At 34.9% G+C, this 21332-nt stretch overlaps 1 protein-coding gene across 8 annotated transcripts in view; it reads right to left on the bottom strand.

The window, feature by feature from the left end:
• ASXL3 (ASXL transcriptional regulator 3) overlaps positions 1-21332 on the bottom strand; it is a 173262-nt gene that overhangs the window by 112441 nt on the left and 39489 nt on the right. For 3 of the 8 annotated variants that reach the window (XM_063653526.1, XM_063653527.1, XM_063653525.1), the window contains exon 3: positions 11634-11831. The exons of 4 other annotated variants lie outside the window; for them this stretch is intronic. The gene's annotated coding sequence lies outside the window, so the exon portion shown is untranslated. Of the gene's footprint in view, positions 1-11633; positions 11843-21332 lie in introns of all 8 variants that reach the window. One more of the 8 variants, XM_063653528.1, reaches the window with a different exon arrangement.

Genomic DNA, 21332 nt, shown 5'->3' with positions numbered 1-21332 from the left:
AAAATGTAGGCATGATTCCCAGTTTTACAGACATGACTGAGATTCAGAGATGAGGAATCTTACTGAAGTCAGATAACAACTAAGTGATACAGCTGAAATCTAAATTCTAATCTGATTCCAAAGCCCGTGCTCTTTCCACTATCTCACATTCTCTCTCCATAGAACTGCCTCCTCTATTTAATCTAACTTGAACACTAAGCAAATATTTAGCACTTCAAGGAAATACATTTTTAAAGCCAGATGCTGCTAAATAAGGTGACCTGCTTCATTCTTAATTCTGACTTCCCCAGAGTAGATTTCAAATATAAAGAACGGCTGCAGAAGATGACATTGTTGGTTATCTTCCTCTGGTAATGTCACCAATGAAAACAAAGGAAGAAGAAACTTAAAGAAAATATGATAGAGGCCAGGCATGGTGGCTGATGCCCGTAATCCCAACATTTTGTGCGGCAGAGGCAAAAGAATGGCTTGAGATCAGGAATTCGAGACTAGTCTGGGCAACACAGTGAGACCCTATCTCTACAAATATACATATTTGTGTATTTGATATATATATATCATAAATAAGATATATATACACATAAGATATATATATACACACACTATGTGCATGTATTACATATATATACACTATATATATATACACACTATATATATATATATACTATACACATGCACATATATACATATATGCGTGGTAGAGAATTCAGATCCATAATTGAGATGCCTCTTTATTAAACCGGATCATTAAGAAAAAACACAATCCTTTCACTGAACAAACATTTATTGAGCACACTATTTATGTATGTCAAGCTAATCTTAAAATAAATTTGTACTCCAACAGTGTTTTGCACATAATAGAAATGTAGGCTGAGCTGAACTAAATTTTCTGAATACATATGAAATGACAGACGACTCCGCAGAAAGGCAGCCTTGAGGCATGTTGCAAACAAGAGAAAACCATTTGGAATTTAAATGTTATCCTTAGTTTATTCCAAGATGACTGAGATGTGATCATGTACAAATATATCATGTCATTGACTCCTATGCAGAGGCAGTCAACCCATGGCCATAGGTGGCTCTTCAGGACTTTTAGCCTATTTCCCCACCCCTGCAAGCTCAAAAAAATTATTTCCAATTAGGTCAAAAACTGTATCTTACAAAATAAGATAGTAAATTTTATATATTAAAAGAACAGACATTGTAATTATATCTGGTATGAGTTAGTTTCATACTAAAATGTAAGTTTCTATATTCAACCTGTAGCTACTCATTCTCTCCCATCATATTAGCAATGGTCAATACTCCACCATTTCCAGAATCTGTTCTGTGGGATATCTGTCCTAAGTGTTACTCAAAAACATTCTCAAATGTGTTTGAGAAATGTATGTTGCATTCTCCTTTTGCACACTCACCAAATACATTAATATGTATTATTGAAGTCTCTGAAAAATCCTGTTTAACTCTGTTTCCTGATCATATATAATGAAAGAATCCTCTCCACCATAATATTCAGCAACAATGCCTATCATAGCATGACAAAAAATATACTCAGAGAAATGTTATACCATACTTATATGATTAGGATAACTAGGAATAAAACACCTAGCAGTCAGCACTCCCAGGAATGTTTAATTTTATTAAGCAAATGTTAAAAGATTACTTCAAAAATGTGCAAAAGCTCTCTTTTTCTGTGAAAAATACAGTGTGATGATTATTTTCCCTGTATAAATTTATAAAATTGAAAAACACATCCAGGAAGTGTAAATAGCATCGAAAATTTACAAACAGTATTTCTATGTACTTAAAAATACTATGTATTTGCAATACAGGTTGAGTAGCCCAAATCTGAAAATTTGAAATGCTCCAGAATCTGAAACTTTTTGAACACCGACATGATGCTCAAAGGAAACACTCATGGGACCTTTTAGGATTTCAAATTTTTAGATTTGGGATGCTCAACTGGTATAACACAAATATTCAAAAATTTTTTAAAAAATCCAAAATCCAAGACACTTCTGGTCCCAAACATTCTGAATAACGGAAACTCAACCTGCATTATATTATCCAACAGATGCCACATCTGACATGAAACGCATCTCCTCAGAGCAGATCTTCCTCCTGATCCCCACTAGCCTCACTCAGCCATGGGCATAATCTTCCTCCTCCAGTACCCATAACTGATGCATCACAAAGCCCCAACTACGTTCACCTGAAACCTTACATTTTTACTTCATTACATTCTATTTCAAAAAATCTTTACCTCACTCATAAGACAATTCTATAATCTCTAACTGGTCTCCCTGCTTCAACTCCCAGGTCCAATTCAGCCTACACACTGGTGCCAGATAATTTTCTTATTTAAAAACAACAACAGAAACACTGCTCAGACTGCTTCTTAGCCATGCCACTGACTGTTGTTGTTGTTGTTGTTGAATCAGTGGTTTTCACTGCCCACCGAAGGAGGCACAAAGTCCTCAGGCCAGCATTAGGGTCATCTACAACACAGTTGACATCTACCTCATCTTCATCTTCTCCAACTCTCAGATCACTCTCCTATAATCCAATCCAACTCAGTAAATCACCAAGCTTCTATGGTTTCCCATGTCTGCTCTGGCTACCATCCGTATGGGGCAGCCTTTTATGACCTAGGATATCCCCATTCCTTTAGAACAATCACAATACTTTGCATATCTCTCATGGTTTATTTTCTTTGAAAATTGTTTACATCTTTAACTTTCCTGCCCTTACTACTTCCAACAAGTTTGGAAATTCCACAGGAGATAGACATATTTATTTTTATATTGCCTGACAAGGAATACCAATGTACTCAAAAGTTGTTTGTTGAAATACATTTAATCACTAAAATAAAAGCTGTTACAATCATGGATGTGTAGACATAAAACATATGCAATGAACATCACCAAAATTCTTTTTAAATTCATGGCTGCAATCATGTCTGTGAAGGACTCTATATACCAAAAGGCTGCAGTGGCCATCTTATATTTGCATACCCTGCATTCTTTTCTTTTAGGGACTCTCCCTTTCATAACGATGTGATTCCAGTGTATGCATCGATAAAATAGGATTGATTTCCTCACCAGTAAGGCTGGCCAGATTAAACTATCTACTTGGTCACAGAAATTGGTAAGCTGGTGGAATTTTGAGTATCTTTTCAAAAACAGATACAGAAATAAAAGGAAAGAGTATAAATTATCTTTCAGTAATAACATTAGCTATAAAGACACAAAAGAAAATAGCTGTGCCTATCTCTGCCTCCACAAGGCCAGGGCCTGCAGGGGATAAAGCTAACCAGAGGAAAGCAGAGTAAAACATGGAAAGAAAAGGGGAGAAAAGATCATGGGAACTCCTGTATTGCCTGGTCATGTTGAAGGTCAACCTGATGGATGTCCAAGTTAAATAAGCCAATAAGTCTCTACCTAGTTTTATTTTGGATGCCAAAGAGAGAGCTTATATGACTTGTACAAGCTGACTATTTTTCTAGGCCTCATTTACATAGCCATAAAATAGTGAGTTTAAAATACATGTGTTTTGAGGCTCTATTAATCCATTTCTGGTTAAGGTTTTAAGGGCAATTAGTAATAGTCTGACTATTACCTTTCTAAAATCCATTCCAATCAGGCTGCCTCTCAGCATGTTTCTCTTCCTCAATGCCCACTGCTCTCCTCTCTTCCTCCTCATTTGTCAAGATCCCCTCATCTTCACCTCCTAAAAGCTACTAATCACCTCTGCAGTCCACAATGATGTTCTCTGCACTTCCAAAGGCATGACAGCCTATGCTACTATTGTAGCATTTAGTTCTGTGCAGTCTACCACCACACTGCTTGATGGCAAATAGCTCCTTGAGGACTCTGACTTTAATAAAGATTCTTGGTGTTCACCTCACAGCGCCTTGCCAGGTTTGAGTGCTCAGAACACATTCAGGGGCTTGTTGATAAGCTAACATTTTACCATTTACAGAAAACAAAATTTCAAGCCGGACAATTCCATGTGTTGGCTGAGGACATCCAGAAATGGGAAATATTAAATACTTCCGTGAGAGCATAAACTGATATAACCAATTTGGAAAGACATTTGGCAAGATCCAGTTTTTTTAAAAACTGTGCATGCTCTACAGATCAGCAATCCACTTTTTGGTACAGACCCTAGAAAAACACATATTTTCACAAAAAGACATTATTAGTTATAGGAAAAATAAACTGTAAATAACTTAAATGTTCAATAGGTTATAGCTATAGATTTAGATATATTTCCCCTATAGATTCATAATAAAAGTATAAATTCTGAACTACGACAATACCCAGCAAATCTATGACATCATTGCTTCTGAGGAGAAAGAAGAGGAAATCAAAGCAACTTCAGCTTTTTCTGTTAGACTTTATTAAAAAAAAAAAAAATGAAGCAACTATGCCACGTCCACAACTGTTAATTCCAGCTGTTTGCTGGAACGTGGGTACTCTGCTGTATTTTCAAAGCAGAAAAAAATTGTTCATTATTTTCTTCCTCACAATGTGACTTTTCTCTAATTCCATCAGATTCTTTCCTTGATTCAATTAATGTTTTCATGCAAGCAAATGTAATTACATGGAAAGTGCAAAAGTACATCATTATACCCAGTTAAAAGTCCTCCTCAACTCCCCTCAATCCCATCCACTGCCTCAGAATGAATAACTATTAAAGGTCAACCATGATTTCTTCCAGATCTTTTTGTATTTACATTCATATATATGCATATATTCAACTTTATGGTTTAGATTTTTACATTTATTTTCAATACAAATGAAAACTTTTTTGCTCTTAATAGTCTATAGAATTCTTTTAACGCCTTAACATTTTACTTTATTAATTCTTACTTGATTTTTTTTTTTTTGAGATGGAGTCTTGCTGTGTCGCCAGGCTGGAATGCAGTGGCCTGATCTTGGCTCACTGCAACCTCCGCCTCTCAGGTTCAAGTGATTCCCCTGCCTCAGCCTCCCGAGTAGCCAGGACTACAGGCACGCGCCATCACGCTCAGCTAATTTTTTTTTGTATTTTAGTATAGACGGGGTTTTGCCATGTTGGCCAAGATGGTCTCAATCTCCCGACCTTATGATCCACCCCCCTTGGCCTCCCAAAGTGCTGGGATTACAGGCATGAGCCACCGCGCCATGCATGAATTTTTTACAAGTGTATATTCTGCTTACAAATAATGGAAAATTGATAAGATGTATAAGGCATTAATGTAATTTGACATTACCAAAAAGTAACATATCAAAAATGCAAATTAGTTTAATTATAAGATTTTGAATGTTTTTAATATCCATGTAATGTTCTTAAGAGTCTATAAAATATATGTACTGTATCATAATTCATTTAAGTATTTCCTTATTACAGAACACTTAGTTTGCATTTAATTTCATCCATGAAAAAAGTGCTACAATAAAGAGTTTTATATAGTGTTCTCTTTGTTTATGTACAACTATCTTCCTACAATAGATAAAAAGATTGTATTTCCAGTTGGAAGTGTGCTTTGTAAATTTTAATAGCTACTTCCAAATTACCTTCTAATGAGAGTAACTAGTTAATGACGGATAGTATCAATCTTTAAATTTTTGCTAATTCACTCGAGGGGTGGAGATGAAGAGGCCATACCACGTGGGAGGAGAAGCACAAATGGACAGAACTGAATGTGGTGTGCAGGAACATGATTCCAGAGCGAGGAGTAGAAGAGCGAATAGGATAGGAATCAGATTCCAGAGGGAAGGTCCACACCACTTCATGGCGCATGACATTTAGTTCCACAGTTTAAATGCCATGGCAAGGAGCTTATACTTCATGCAGGAGATGACAGAGAGCCCCAGAGGACTTTAACAAGGAAAGTGCTCTTGTCCATTTATTAGCACAAAGATAGATTTAAGCTGAGATACACCTAGAAGACAGACCAGTTAGAAGCCTGCAGGACTTGCCTGCAGGGAAGATGGAGCAAGCTTCGCCAGAGAACTAATGGTAGGCAGCAAGGTGGAGAAAGTCAAGAAATACATGCAAAGACAAAAAACAAAACAAAGTAGTAGGCTGGTTTTTTCTTGTTGTTTTTTGGACAAAGACACTGACAAAATGTGTGAGATAAAGGAGAAGAAAGAGTTTAGGACTGGGAACTAGAGAAGAATGGTGGTATAATTGAGATGGACAATACAGAAGAGATTAGTTTGACAATATGATGAATTTAGTTCTGGACTCAGTGATTTAACAGTATGCATCCAAAATTCAGATATGTACATGCATCAGAGAGTTAATGGTGGTGTTCAGGATAAACACTGGGGCAGCTACCAGTATACAGACAGTATTTAGAAAATGGTGACAAGTGATTGTCATGGTTGTAGAGTAATAAGAGAAAAATGACTGATGTGAGTTCTTTATATTCCAAACTTCAGAAAACTATATGAGAAAATATTACTAAGATCAAAGAAAGGAAAAAATCCTATAAGAATTTTATTATAATATGATATATACCCTAGCATCAGCATATAATTGTTTTATAAGCCAGAATAAATCTCTCTACTCATAGGTAGAAATAACCTGTAAGTAGGAAGCTATCTAGGAGATCTGGCCAGAAGGAACCATTCCTTTAAATACAGTTTTTTCTTTGTAATACAAGAACACTACTAAATGCAAATTGAATAAAAGATGAGAAAAATCACTCAAAATACCAATTCCTGAATGTAACTCTAAGCACTCTGTAAACTTTCTTCCAGCCTAATTCTTTCCATTTTAAAGTTATAATTTATTTAAATGCTGAATAACAATATTTATATCATTTTACATACTACCACAAAACTATCAAAAATATCACATCAAATGGTTTAAAATATTCTGTAAACTTGTTTCAAGTTAGTGGTCTTCAATCTGGCTATATATTCGGATTTTAGGGAAATTTTAAAAAATGCAAATGTCAGGGCCAACTTCACACTTATTAAGTAAAAATATCTGGATGGCGCTGAGGTGTCAGTGTTTTCTTAAATCATTCCAAATGATTCAAATGTGCAACCAAGTTTGAGAGTTACTGATATCAGCAGCGAATATTTAAATTGTCCTTTAATTACAATTAAAATAGCACTGCTATGAATATCTTAAAGCATATTATATTTTTTCTTATAATCGAGAATACTTTATATTAGGTTTGTAGAGTGGCATTATTAATTCATGAGATACGGGTTATTTAATGACCTTTGTGAATAATGCCAACTGACTTTTCAATGTGTTGTTTTGGTTTACGTTCTCACCAGCAGTATATAAGCAAGACGCATCACTTGGAGTCAAGAATGAGATGCAAAGACTGATTAATTTATTAGGTGAACTAAAAAAACAATTCTCAAGGGTTGCTTTAACTCTGATTTTTAGGATCATTAGTAAGACTGAATGCTTATCCACATATTTGTTTATTCCTTAGTTTTATGCATTAGAGCTCCTCTGCTGTTCATGTCCTTTGACCATGATGCTAGAGGGTCATTGGTTTTTCTTGTTGTTTTAATAATCTCTTTATAGAATACCTCTAGCATATTAACTAAAAATATTTTCTCCATGGTTTATGACTTAATGTTTTGTTTTTCATATGCAGCTATATAAAATGTTATGTAGCCAATTATCTCCATCTTTTCCTTTGTGGTTTATTTTACAGCTTCTAACTGTGAAAAGTTACTTCCCTGTCAAAGGTGGATTTAAATGTTACATTTAAATTTTTTTCTAATTTTTTTCTATTGGTATGACTTTTATATTTACATTTTTGATTGTGTCTGTATCTTTCTCAACACAAAACACATATTACATGTTGAAGGAAAAATTATTTTCAAAATGTAAAAAAATTACATGTTGAAGAAAAGCATATTACATGTTGAAGAAAAAATTATCATTTGTAATTGTTTTCTACGGTTCAGAAAGAAAAACAGCAGAGTTCCCTTGTTCATTATCTAATTTTTGATTCATCCTCCTACCCCTTTCTCTCCAGAAAATTCTGGTACTACTCATCTGAAATTCCTTGATCAGCAGAATGTCAAAAGAATTCAGCTCAGCGTTTTGCTGGCTATGGGAAAAGTTTTACCTTTAAATGTTTGATAAAGGAAATGTCTAAAAATAACTAACCTAACCACTTGTGTTAAGACTGGCATTCATAACACAAGACAAGTGCCAATTTAATTTAGTTTCTTTCTCCTCTCTCCTCCTCCTTCTTCATCCACCTATATTCTCAAGGTACTTTGTCCACTGGTGGTTTCCATTTTGATTAGAAGTGCTACCATATAAACATATTTTTTAAAACATAAGCTTTCTAGAAAAAAAAAAAAGCCATAGGTTTCTGTAGTAAACTGTAAGTTTTGTGAAATTCAAACATCATAGTTATTTAGGATGGTGTGAAATATATATATGTAAAATGCAGATAGAATTATGAAGTAAAAACAAACTTTACAAAAGGACCAATTTCAAAGTAAGTCCTCTTATGGAAACAAGAGGCTTTGGAAAGGAAGTATAACTAGAAAGAGTAGTGAATTTAAGCACCCTTCCTTTCCCCAAACTTAGTATGCGACACTTAAAAATACATCTTAAGAATCCAGCAGTAGGCCTAAAAGAAATTCAATACACCTAGTTCTTGTTTTAATTTCACCCTCAGGGAAATATGATTCATGAGAAACATAAGTTCAGAGCAGGGGGTCACAGAAATGCTTATGCTTGCTACAAGCCAATATTAATACTCTTCTTCCGTACATTAAAACCAGTAAAATAAAGGTCAAGATGACTAGGATCAATGTAAATGTTTAAAGAGAATAAATAACAATGTTGCAAGCTAATAGTTTTTAAAATTTATAAAATTATACATACATATTAATAAATTTCACAAGCAATGCTACTAATCAGTTATATAAGTATTACCTTTGTTTTACAGAAATATCTTCGTTAGGAAAAAATGTGTGTTTTGATTACCCATGAGGAGAAATGTATCTATAAACAAAATAAGATTTCCTGTGCATTATTTTACAGCAATATCAATGTTCCAACCAGACACACAGAGACTCTCCAGAGAGCAATTCCAATAACGAAAAAGGAGAATATGTAAATGTAATTGGGATAGAAAAGAGAATTGGAGAGCCAAGGTAATAGTTCAAGAAAAAATTATCTTAAACCTGGGCCCCTATTTAATCAACTAACTAAATGGCAACTGATTAAACCATTGCTAAAAATTATAGAGAACTACCTATGTTTATGTAACAAAAGGATAAATATTCTTCATTTTTCAATCTTCCTAAAAACACAACTTGGGATATCACAATTTCTGGCCATTTGGCAAGCATCTTATTTAAGTAAGCACAACTCCAACCAACTCATTTAACTTGAATTAATGTTCTTGGTCTTTTATATTGCCACTTAAAGCTCTCAGGAAATAGTTCCTGGATACACCTGCCACCTAATTTCATGAAATCAATATTTCACTAAAGCTAAGTCAGGAAATCTTAAGGTGCTGAATTCAATTACAAATGTTACTTCAGGAGTTAATAGTAGATAAAATATAGCATTGACATTGAAAATCATTGCAGTTAAAGGGCTTTACTTCTTTTGGCATGTGGGGGGATTGTTTTCCAAGGTACCAGTAACTATCAGTAATGACAACATAATGTTAGGATAACAGTAACAGCTTTAACCTTTCTAGTGTCAACGTCCATTTATAAGCACAGAAACAACATCCTCTCTGACTATACCTGAAATAAATCTATTGTGATGATGAGAGACAGCGATCATCAACATAAAAATGAAAACTGCTAGTATGAATTCAAACTCCATCCAAAGATGAAAACAACTATTTACTGAAATCCAGACAAGTTACTCTTTAAGTAGAACACAAGAATTCACCACATCTCTGTCATATGTACCATGTTATACTTAAAAGCAGTGGTAAGCCAACGTTCCACATAGAAAAATTTTTGCAGACACACTAAAAACAAAAAAGCTTTTATAAACAGTAAACACCTGATATTTGTCTTCAAATGCTGTCTTTCCTCAGATAATTAATTACTAACCACCTGATTGCCTTCCATGCACAGATCCTTAGAGTAAGTTTCTAGGATCCAGTGTGGGGTATCTTGACTTCATTTTCAGCATAGTGTGAAGAAATGTCAGAACAAAGATAGAAAATCCAAAATTCTAAACCTGTTCATTTGATAATCTTAAAATTGTTCCTTTTATCACTTGGCTTTTCAAACTAAGTGTGAGGAAAACTCTGGAAATTTTCAAAATCAACATTATCCTAATACATTCCTACGTCTCCCATTTCTTCCTTGGTTTGTTCATGTCTCCTAACCATCATTTTCTTCTTCTTTTCAAAATCTTTTCTCTAGGGACCCCACTTCAGGTCTAACGCTTGCCTGTGGCCCACAGTGACGGAAATACTGAGCTTTGGGATGGGCGAAACCCAGGCCAAATAATAGATCTTTCCACTTATCATTGTGTGAAGTTCGGCAAGATACCTAGCTTCTCTCAGCACCAATCTCCTCATCTGTAAAATGAAGAAACAGCACCCGCTTCTCAACGTTACCATCAGGAATAAATCAGCTAAAAAAAATAGAAACTGCTTGGCTCAGTGCCTGACACTGATCAGTTACTACATAAATGTTAGTTTCCTGCCGTTTTGCCAAAATGACATTGAACAGACAGTTCTAATGATATTTACAGACACATATATCTGTGTTTTCTTTTCAGTTCTTTACCTGTATTCTACTCTTAGACCTAATAAACTTCTTTCATGTTCAACACTCAGCAAGCTTTTCATTAGTCTAAAGGAAAATACTGAAATCATATTATATAAATAAATAACCAAGAAGAAGCACATTTCTAAGCAACATGTTCAAAATTGGAGAAACTCTAGTATATTCCTTGTAAAAATTTAAAATGCATGAGCAGTTTAAGGCAAAGTAGAGGCAGTATTTATGCTGCAAATTCCTTAAAACTACAACCCAATTTGATTCTTAGGAAAGCAGAATCAGAATAATGAAGTGCTTTCAGTGAAGATAAAACAGTCACCGGGAAAAATCAGCCTCAAGAATATTTATTAATGTCATCATGCTACTTTGCTTAAAAGGGTCCCAAGCAAAAGAGTGAACAAGGAGACTACAACTTCAGCAAGAAAGATCATGGAGATGCAGTCAATGTTCACAGGGAAAAAGGCTCTGGATATATACAAGAAAGGAAAATAAAACATTTCTATCTAATATTACATAGGATTTTCATGTTTAGATAAATTTGTGGTTAAAATATGGCCACAGTTTACACAAACTGTAATTCAGACAGAGAAATTAGAAAGCCACCAGAGCCTCTCGAATTTTCACTTTCCAACAATTCACACTTTCTCACTTTCCATTCTAGTCTGCACTGTCACACTGACAAAACAGAAATAACATATGTGAGCGACACCAATCTGGGAATCACTCTCATAACCTTCTACCCAGTCATTCAAATCGCACTGCCTGGCCTTCAGTTGTCCATTTGTCCTCTCATGCCCACTAAATGACAGGGGAATGAGTGACTCTTATGGGGTTCCTTACGGGAAGACCCTCAATGTCCATTTTCACCCAACGTCACTAGCTGGTACCTACCCGGAAGGAATGAACGGAACCACTCCAATGCAATCCCAGCCACTCCTGCTAGTTCAAGCATTCGGTTCAGCATCACCTCATGACCAACACGAAAGCAGCTGAGGCTCTAATATAATCATCATGGAAAGTTGTCCCAAATCCTTCATTGGAGGAAGATCCTTCATACACACCAACGCTGTCTCCAAGCCATGCCGGGGTCTGAAACCAGACTGGAAAATATTATATATGTGTATATATAGTAAAACTCCCACAAACCACTCTTCTACTTTGTCATATTTATTTACAGCTGCTTAACCAATCCTATATATATTGCCTTCTCAAGATGAAAATATGAACATTCAAGGAAAGATCCTTTCCATAGCAGAAGGTAAACTTAAAGCATATGAAGACCTGGTGCTGCCTGTTAAGGTAGTTGAGGTGATCCCAAATGGAAAATAGTTTGTCCTGAAGGGAAGAAAGAAAACACAATATTGGTTTCCAAGGCTAATCTTCTAAACAGGGTGGACAGAATCCAGTATTTAAAAGAGCATGAGGAAAAAAAAAAAAGCCTTGACCCAGCAGATAGAATAGCAATGCCAGATTAACCCTTGAAGGTTTATTTGATATTATAAAATGTGCCTTGACTCCTCCTGAATCCCACCACTTTCATAATCCTAACTACCATCACCTTGACAGCATTACCCGACTCCCTCCTGATCAAAGAGCTCTAGACTGATTGCACTTGCTTATAATGGAGCAGGGCCAGGAACCTTAGAAGGAACAACAACTTGAAATGGTAAGATTTTTTTTTAAATGATCAATGGAGCTCCAACAGCTATCATACATAAAAATCAAAAAAGAATTCAAACCAACTAAAAGAATTTCCGTTTTCCTTCTCCTTAATGAACAGGCTTTTTAGAAACAAAGTAATAGACATTACACAGAGTATTTAAAGTTTAACCAGAGAATTCACTGTTTTTTTTTCCCTTGGGTCCTTTATTATAAAAAGACTGAGGACTATTTCCTTTCTGCTTGCCCCTTTCACCTAAACTACTATAATAGTGACAACTGGAACTTTTAGTCCTACTGCCAAATTTTACCAACTTCCTCTAGTTCCAGAATGCATCTAAAACAAAATTAAGTGGGTTAAATCACTGCAGCATTATTTTCTATGTACTTACCCTAAATTATTTTTGAGTCAAGCTGCTATCTATAAAAATGCTCATCATATATAATTGCATTTAAGGTTAACAGAATTCTGTCTTCTTATCTCCATTTAACTTGCTCTACTATACAGACCCATTCCATCCTTGTCAGTTATTTTCTATCTATATTAAAACAAAGAAAACTTGGAAATATCCATTTGGTGTACTGCCTCCCCTACCTACTTGGTATATATTTTGGTTCCTATGTCAATTATTCTGCTGATGTCAGATACCTAGAAACCTTTTAGATAGACTTGGACCTGAGATAGCAAACATAGTATTCATTATGTTTTTCTGGACATCTTCACTAACTTCACTATATCTCATAAAGAATAACATGTCTCTCACTAAGGATAATGCAACGAATTGACTCATCTAGGCATAAAACTCAGAAAACATTATTTTGAAAGAGAGAGTTCACTTGGTTGCTTAGTAATATGAAGTAGTTTTCTTCCTAAAATTTTAAATTCTCATGTTCGACATACTGGCTTCCTGTTGCATAACCTGAGGTTTCAATCACAGTCAAGTACAAGAATCTTCTCAAACCCTTCCTTATACAAATATTGACTAAAGATGTCTAAGTAATATATGTTCAGTTCAATAAACATTTGCTGTGATGGCGACTATGATCTAGGAATCATACAGGACGTGCAAACGAGTGAGATATGCTACCAGCTTTCTTGGAATTCATAGTTTAGTTGAGAGAAAGAGTTATTAAAAAAACAACGATAATGATACACTAGAAATTCCCCCAAGGAATACAAAAGAAGAAACCATATTTCTTGGGGGAAAGTTTCCCAGGAGCACTAACCATCTGTATCTTAAATGATAAATGAGTATTAAGGTGGCAGTGATCCTAATAACCAACAGAGGCTAAAGCATTAGTGTATGTATGTGCAATTTACAAGAATCTTGGAAACCAGATTACTGTTCATAATTAAAATATATTCTATGCTGTATTTAGTTTAATAGGCATCAAACTATTTCAGTATAATGGAAAAATCCTAGCATACAATGAATGTTCAATAAATATTAAACTGAGGATCTCAAAGACAGAAGCACACAAATAATGACACAGATTTTCCAAAGAATTATTTCCTACATACATATGCACCTCCTAAGAGACAGCAAATTGGTTTTGCTCCCTAAAGTCTCTTCTCCAAATTTCCATTTTGTGTATATGAAGCTTCATAATCACATTTCAAACAAAATTCAGATGACGGTGCAGACACAGGACTTTAAGACACATCCCTTTTCCCCAAAAACATACCCATCAGATAATGGGCAGAAATACTGTCGGGATACTACCGTTAACACTTATGAGTATGCACGATGGGAAAGCAAAGGAAATTCTACATCAATATCATACATTCAGAAGGTTGAAATGACCTAAGTATGAAAATAGCTAAAGAAATAACACCACCGCCCCCACCAAAATACAACAACAACAAAAAAACCTGAACACTAATATGTTAAGTGAATTAGGATTTATTGTAAATGAACTGTCATTATACCAAACATGGCAAATTAGGAAATATCAATAGGTATAATTTGCTAAATAAAGTTTTAACGTTACAGTAAAAAAAAAAATGCTCTCTGAGTTACAAATAAGATCCAAATAAAGCATCTCAGTTAATAAAGGATAATTTACTTATAGGTAGAGTGTACACCAGGAAAATCCCAATCCCTGATATTGGAGTCCCAACATTAGTTTTTCTTTTTAATTTTATTTTTGAGACAAGGCCTCACTTTGTCACCTAGGCTGGAGTGCAGTGGCACAATCACAGCTCACTGCAGCCTCCATCTTCTGGGCTCAAGCAACCCTCTCACTTTAGTCTCCCAAGTAGCTAGAACCACAGGTATGCACAATCACACCTGGCTGTTTTTTTTTTTTATTTTGTACATAAGGGGTCTTGCTATATTTCCAAGGACAGTCTTAAACTCCTGGCCTCAAGCCATCCTCCTGCCACGGCCTCCCAATGTGCTGGGATTACAGGCACAAGCCAGCATATCCAGCCCCAACATTAGTCATTAATATATATTAAAAACAACTGAGGCTCTGCTTCATTAAGTAACAGTAGTTTTATATCTTGTCATGAAATCTGAATAAAGAACACTAACTAGACTCCCTTTTCTAACTACTGATGAAATTTTAGATTAAAAATATTAGATATTTTAATATTTCTTATGGAAACATGAAGCATTTGGCACCAGTATGCCAAAATACTGCTGTAAAATATCTTAGAATGCAAATTGGATTTCATTCTATCTTGATTAGCTTTCTCCAAATTTCTAACAATGGCAACAAACAGTAACATCTCATAAACTAAATATCTTACAATTGACAGAACATTTTTCAAGTTTTTTCAAATTATTTTATTTTTATAATAGCTTGATGCAAGAATTATGATTTCCCCTGTTTTACTGGAAAGACAAGAAAAATAGTCTAAGTGACTTATCCAAGATAATACATTACATTCAAAGAAGAAACAGCTAGAATTCAAATTTCCACTCATTCCATCTGAAAATATCATAAGTCCAGTATTAACAAGGACACCATGGGGAAGAAAAGGATCAATGAGACGTGAACTCTACCAATTAAGCAAACTACAGTCCTATTACAAGAAAAATTGAGTTTATTAGATACTGCAACAGAGGAACACACATATTATGTTAAAATGAAATTGCAAAGACAGTGATGAATTGAAGCTAAAGGAGTGAAAGAATTCTTCACAAGGAGGTGCTATGTGACATTTGAATTAGGCCTTGAAGGTGGGGGTGGAGAGCAAAAATTGGTGAAGGCCATTATAGGCTCAGCATTGTCAGAGAGACCTAAAATATAAGGAGTGTCTGTGTAAACCATATAGGTAATTTTTTTCAAACGTAAAAAGTGATAACACATCTTTAATATAAATCAAGCCCACACATGGGATTTAATGAAAAAACAGATTTGGCAGAGGCTGGTGGTTGTTCTCCAAGAAGGACCCTTCCCTAAAGTTAAGATCCTCCACTTTTTATCTTGGAACATGCCTCCTCGAATAAAGATTTATTCTCTAGCCTCCCTTTCAGCTCAGTGCACGTGTATGTCTGACCAATGGGACATGAGTAGAACTGTTCATTCAACTTTCAGAGCATGTCTTTAAAGGGACTATGCATGCCCCTTCTTCCAGCTGCACGCTATCTCAGACCACTGAGATAAGAACAAAATCCTAGAGACAGCAAAGCAACAAGACAGAAGGACCTAGCTTCCTTGATATCCTGGGGTAACACAGCTATCTCATAACTCATAAGACTACCCACCTTCAGACTGCAACATGCAAAGTGAACTTCTATTTGATTATGTCATTTAAATTTTGGGACTCCATGATACCCATGCAAACTTACACATCAGCTTACAGAATAGACTGTGCTATAAAGTAAACAGCTAATTTCTTGGATCTTGATTCTCCAAACATAAGAAAAACAGTCTGAAAATATTTAAATTAACTGCAAAGTGTTTAATAAAATCAGCAGCATACACTTGTAACAGGCTATCAAATGCATGTTTTAATTTTAGTCCACATAGCAAGCCTAGACAATAGGAAGGTCAGGGATCAATATCACCATTTTGTATGTGATGAATAAGACAACACATAATGAATTAATTACACAAAGCATTTGATAGCTCTGAATTATATTGGATTTAGCTGCTTTTAATCAGTAAAATAATCATTACATATATTATATACTGCATTTGATACACTAAAGATCCATTCATGAAGAAAATTTAAATGTTACTAATGCCAGAAAAAATAATCAGTAAATGAAAACTTGATTTTTACTGTCTCTTCACATTACTTCACAATGTTTTCATTTACTGATTGGACTTTTCAGACCATTATATTTTACTGTGATTACATTTAAATATTTAATTGCTATCCATTTTATTTTTTATAGAGAAACAGAAGGAAAATTCAATCAGAAAACATAAAATATAATGTAAGTAAAGAAACAGAGTGGGTTGTAAGTCCATGGGGAAAATCTGAAAAGAGAATAGCTGTTGGACAAACCCTCTTTATCAAATTGTCTACAGACAAATCTATTGGCCCTTGCCTCACATATCCCATAGTTAAATGCATTCCAAACAAAAACTGGAAAATAATACTCAATTCAATGATTTCTCTCTGCGAGTTCGTCATTGGCTCACCATGCCTTACTGAGCTCAATGGCTCTCTCCACCAACCCATGGTGGGAATCTGAGCCAGTCACAGCCCCTTCCTTGTTCTTTTCAGTCTTCCTTTGGGTGAGGTCCTGGTGGCAACAAGAAGCCAATGAGACCAGAATCAAAAATTTTAGATCACTATTTGAAGTACAAATTATAGTACAATCTCTCTTGCATCTCTAACTCCCGCCAACAGTTTTACAACTATTTACTATTAGGTGGGTGCAAAAGTAATTGCGGTTTTTGCCATTCCTTTCAATGGCCAGACCCACTGAATAGTACCTAAGAACTATTTCAATAGTTCCATTTCAGTAGTACCTAAGAACAGAACATTGATCCTTCTTTCTTTACACAGGGTTCAGCCTTCACTTACTTTTGAATATACTTTTGTACATTCTTCTTAAATTCTGAAATAATCAGCCTCTTCTAAGCTTAAAGATGAGTCAAATATTCATTGACTATCGTTGTGGACAACTCACTTTTTCTAAGCCTTAGTTTATTGATTTGTGAAACAAAAATCTAAAATTATATGATCTAAAACATCCTTACCAGAAACAAAATATAATTCTCAGATAAACTTCATTCATGTCTTAGTTTGCATCCTAATGTGGTAGGGGCTGTTTTGAATGATCTGTTTTGAAGAGGAAGCTTGCTCTCAGATCAATTCTCACAAGCATGGTTTAAAATTGGGATAATAATAAACAACAGTAAATGGTCCATGTGGAAACTAGTCCTGGCCTTCTTTTTACCAAAGGACACAACTCCTTAGCTATTAAAAATTATGTATCCCCCTACTCTCTTATCACAAAGGTACCCTTTTAATAAAGACTAGAAATTGTTGGGGAAACCAGGTGGTTGGAAGTTGGGTACAGGGAAGACTGGATTTAAAAGTTTAAATCATTGTCTGCTCCAAGTTACTCAAAATGCTTCAGAGACTATTTCACAATCCCTCATCACCTTCTTATGAGAAAAGGAGAGAAGCCTTTACCACTCTACGTACTATAAAAAGTAACCTATAAAACTTTGGGAATTAAGTTATAATTGGATGACTTACTTTTAGTAATACAATAAAAAAGAACGGAATTCAAAAATAATAAATAATTCTCATCTTAGCAATCAAGTTAAAATTTCGAAAAGTTAAATAAAACAGAGTAAGCCGTAAAAACTTTGGCAATTCCTACTAGTACTTCCTGTATTCTTGTTCAGTACTTTCCTTCTTGTAGTGGGGGAGAGTGGGAGAGGAGGCTTCCATAGTGAGCCTTGCTAATCCTAACATTTAAGAAATTAAGATCTGAGCTATTCTTTAAACCACCTCACTGACAACAATCTGTTCCAACAAATCTTAATTAATGCCAATTTTCTATTTCTAGCAACCATCGGGTCATCTTCAATGAACACAAATTAAGCTACAAACTGAATAATCACTGTACGAATTGTATTTCATGCAGACATGCTAGAGAAGAACTACATTATGAATTTAAGATAGCCACAGTGGCCTGAAACATGCCCTGCTTGGCAATTATGCATATGTCGTTTGTAAAAATAAAAAGGAAAGGGTGATGTTTTCATACTTCCCAGTGGGAGTATAACAAATGGGTGATAGGAGAGTGGATGAACAAGTGGTCATGATAAAGATTCTGCTTGTTCTCTGCTTAAGAACACTTCCTAAAGGATGCAGTCATGCTGCTTCTGAAACTATACTGGGGCACTCATTCAGGCCTCCTTTTCTTTGCCTAGACATGTATCTCAAAAGGAAAAACGATGTTAATAATTTAGCCTTCCTCTACCTCCACCTAAACATGGTGGACCTAAACATGGTGGAGGTAGACAATCTCAACTATTTTCATGCAAGTGTTTCCACAAGTGTAGAAATTGCCACCTTCTAAAATTACCTTCTGGATTATCTACATTTTGTTAGCAATTATGATTTGACTAGTAACAGTTAGCAAGAAACAAGAATTTCAATCTGTAAGTCCAAGATCAACAATAAAAAATTGAGAGTTTCATGAAGTCGTTAGATCTCCCATTACCCACAGTATGTTTCCTGCCCTCAGAGCACCATCTTCTAAAAACAAATAGTACGAAGTTACATTTAAAATATGTCATGTTGCTGTCCATAAGCCCAAATATTTACCCAAAATGGTCATCCTCATGTTGGACAAGCAAAACGGTGTGCGGTTTTGCATCCTCCAAATGTAAGTGGGTTGTGGAAATTTTTTTTTTCACTCTTCAAAACTATTTACAACTAGGGTATAAACTGAAAGAGTTTCAACATACCTGTCTTTGACAAGCCAGACTTTCATTTTGGTGAGTAATCATATAGGATAGCAACAATTAGGCAGAAAAACTGCCAACAGCAACAGGGGAGTGTTTACTCGATAGAATCTTATAACCAATACTTTTTTAAATCACAGTTTTATTAGACTTAGGCCACAAATGTTTAAAAAGGTTAAGAACAATTGGCTCTAAGTCAGACATCAAATCCCAGGTTTATCATTTTCTAGCTTGATGAACTCTTTCAAATTACTCACCCTCATCTGCCTCTGGTTCTTTACTGGTAAAATGGGGAACATAGTATCTATCCATCTCAAATCTTTTGTTTCAAGGTAATTTATGTAAAGTCCTTGGCATTAAGCCTAATATAAAGGATCAATAGATGTTAGGTATTATTTTTATTATCATGTCCCTATTTATTAATTTGCTTGACATACTATATAAAACACAGCATTTCAGCACTATGCCAAGAAAATTAATGGTACAAAGGTATGAGTTCCTTACCTTTAAGAGCTTATATCTGTGTTGGAAAGACAACACTTTTTAACATGTTGGAATATCATATACATGAATAATTCAAGAGATAATTTAGAAATTATCAACTTTAAAATCAAAAAATAACATCAAGTATGAGGCTTAAGATATGCTTCACAGAGAAGAGGCTGAAAGACCTCATTAAATAACACAGAAAATGGTCTGAAATACTCAAAGGCAGAAATGGTATTTTATTCATCTATTAACCCCCACAACTTCTACAGTTTCAAGAACACAGAATGTGCTGAATAAATGTTAATGGAATGAACATATGCCTTAAAACTTCCAAAAAGTTATCAGGATCTTACACAGTAAACACTGAATAGGCGCTTAGTAGGTATTTAATTAACTTAACAGTAATATCTACATCTCCACAACTTTATCTTAATTTCTCTGAGGTCCTCTAATTTCTGTGATGTTCCTGTAATTTGACAACTAACCACCCTGCATATATATACCTGAGTACTAAGAACAGGCCCAGGAGATGATTACTAGCAGACTACAGAGAACCCAGAGATCATACAGACATCTTGCACTGCACCGGCACAGGCCTTAACTTTTTAATAAAAAAGAAACTCAATAGAAAAATGACCTGAGTTCCAGTCAACAATTATCAATTTCATTTTTGCTTGGGTGTGTAAGAAGACAAAGGATAAACAGTCTTTTCATTGTCCTAAAAGAACTAAGACTTATTTTTAAGAATTTTGTGCTATTGCTTTTAGAAAACCTGGCTCAACAAAAATATAATTTTTATTCCTTCTGAAAACAAATCAACTATAAAAAGAAGTCCCCATGTGAGCATATCAACTGTTTTGCATTTGAATTATGTTGTCAAGTTCAAAACAATGAAGCAAAACTAAAATCATTTAGGCATGTGGCAATTAAGAGCATAAGCAATGAAATAAGAAATGAAGAGAAGAGCTCCACTTAGAAAAAAAAATTAAATAAAATCATCCCAGTTAAATGCGTATTCCTCCTCAAAGATTTTCACCTGCATAGGATACTTGGAAAGACTCACACACAATGTAATTTCACATCCATTTTGGGTCCTATTTCTGCACTGAAATATTTATAGTGTTCAATGTTTCTGGAGTAAATTATACCGAGATCTTGATAAAGCTGAAATCACTGAAATTACCTTTTTTTGCTCAATTATTTGGAAGAATGGAGAAAGAAAGCTTGACAGCATAAAAAGATATCTTAAGAAATGGCCATTTCGTAGCTATAATTGCATAGCTTAGTGGTTATTGATGCCTTGAGGCATCAATATATACGCAGTCACCACAGCTATTTTTACCAAAGGCTTCAAATAAACTCCAGGTGAGTTTATGTTATGTGAACATACACATTATATTTGTTTTGTTTTGTTTGAGATGGAGTCTTGCTCTGTTGTCCAGGCTGAGTGCAGTGGCATGATCTCAGCTCAATGCAACCTCCGCCTCCCAGGTTCAAGCAATTCTCCTGCCTCAGCCTCCCGAGTAGCTGGGATTACAGGTGCAGGCCACC

The sequence above is a fragment of the Pongo pygmaeus genome, chromosome 17 (assembly GCF_028885625.2).
Source record: "Pongo pygmaeus isolate AG05252 chromosome 17, NHGRI_mPonPyg2-v2.0_pri, whole genome shotgun sequence".
Classification (NCBI taxonomy): Eukaryota; Metazoa; Chordata; class Mammalia; order Primates; family Hominidae; genus Pongo; species Pongo pygmaeus.
The sequence above is the reverse complement of the archived record's forward strand: the minus strand, read 5'-3'. Positions and strand labels throughout refer to the sequence as shown.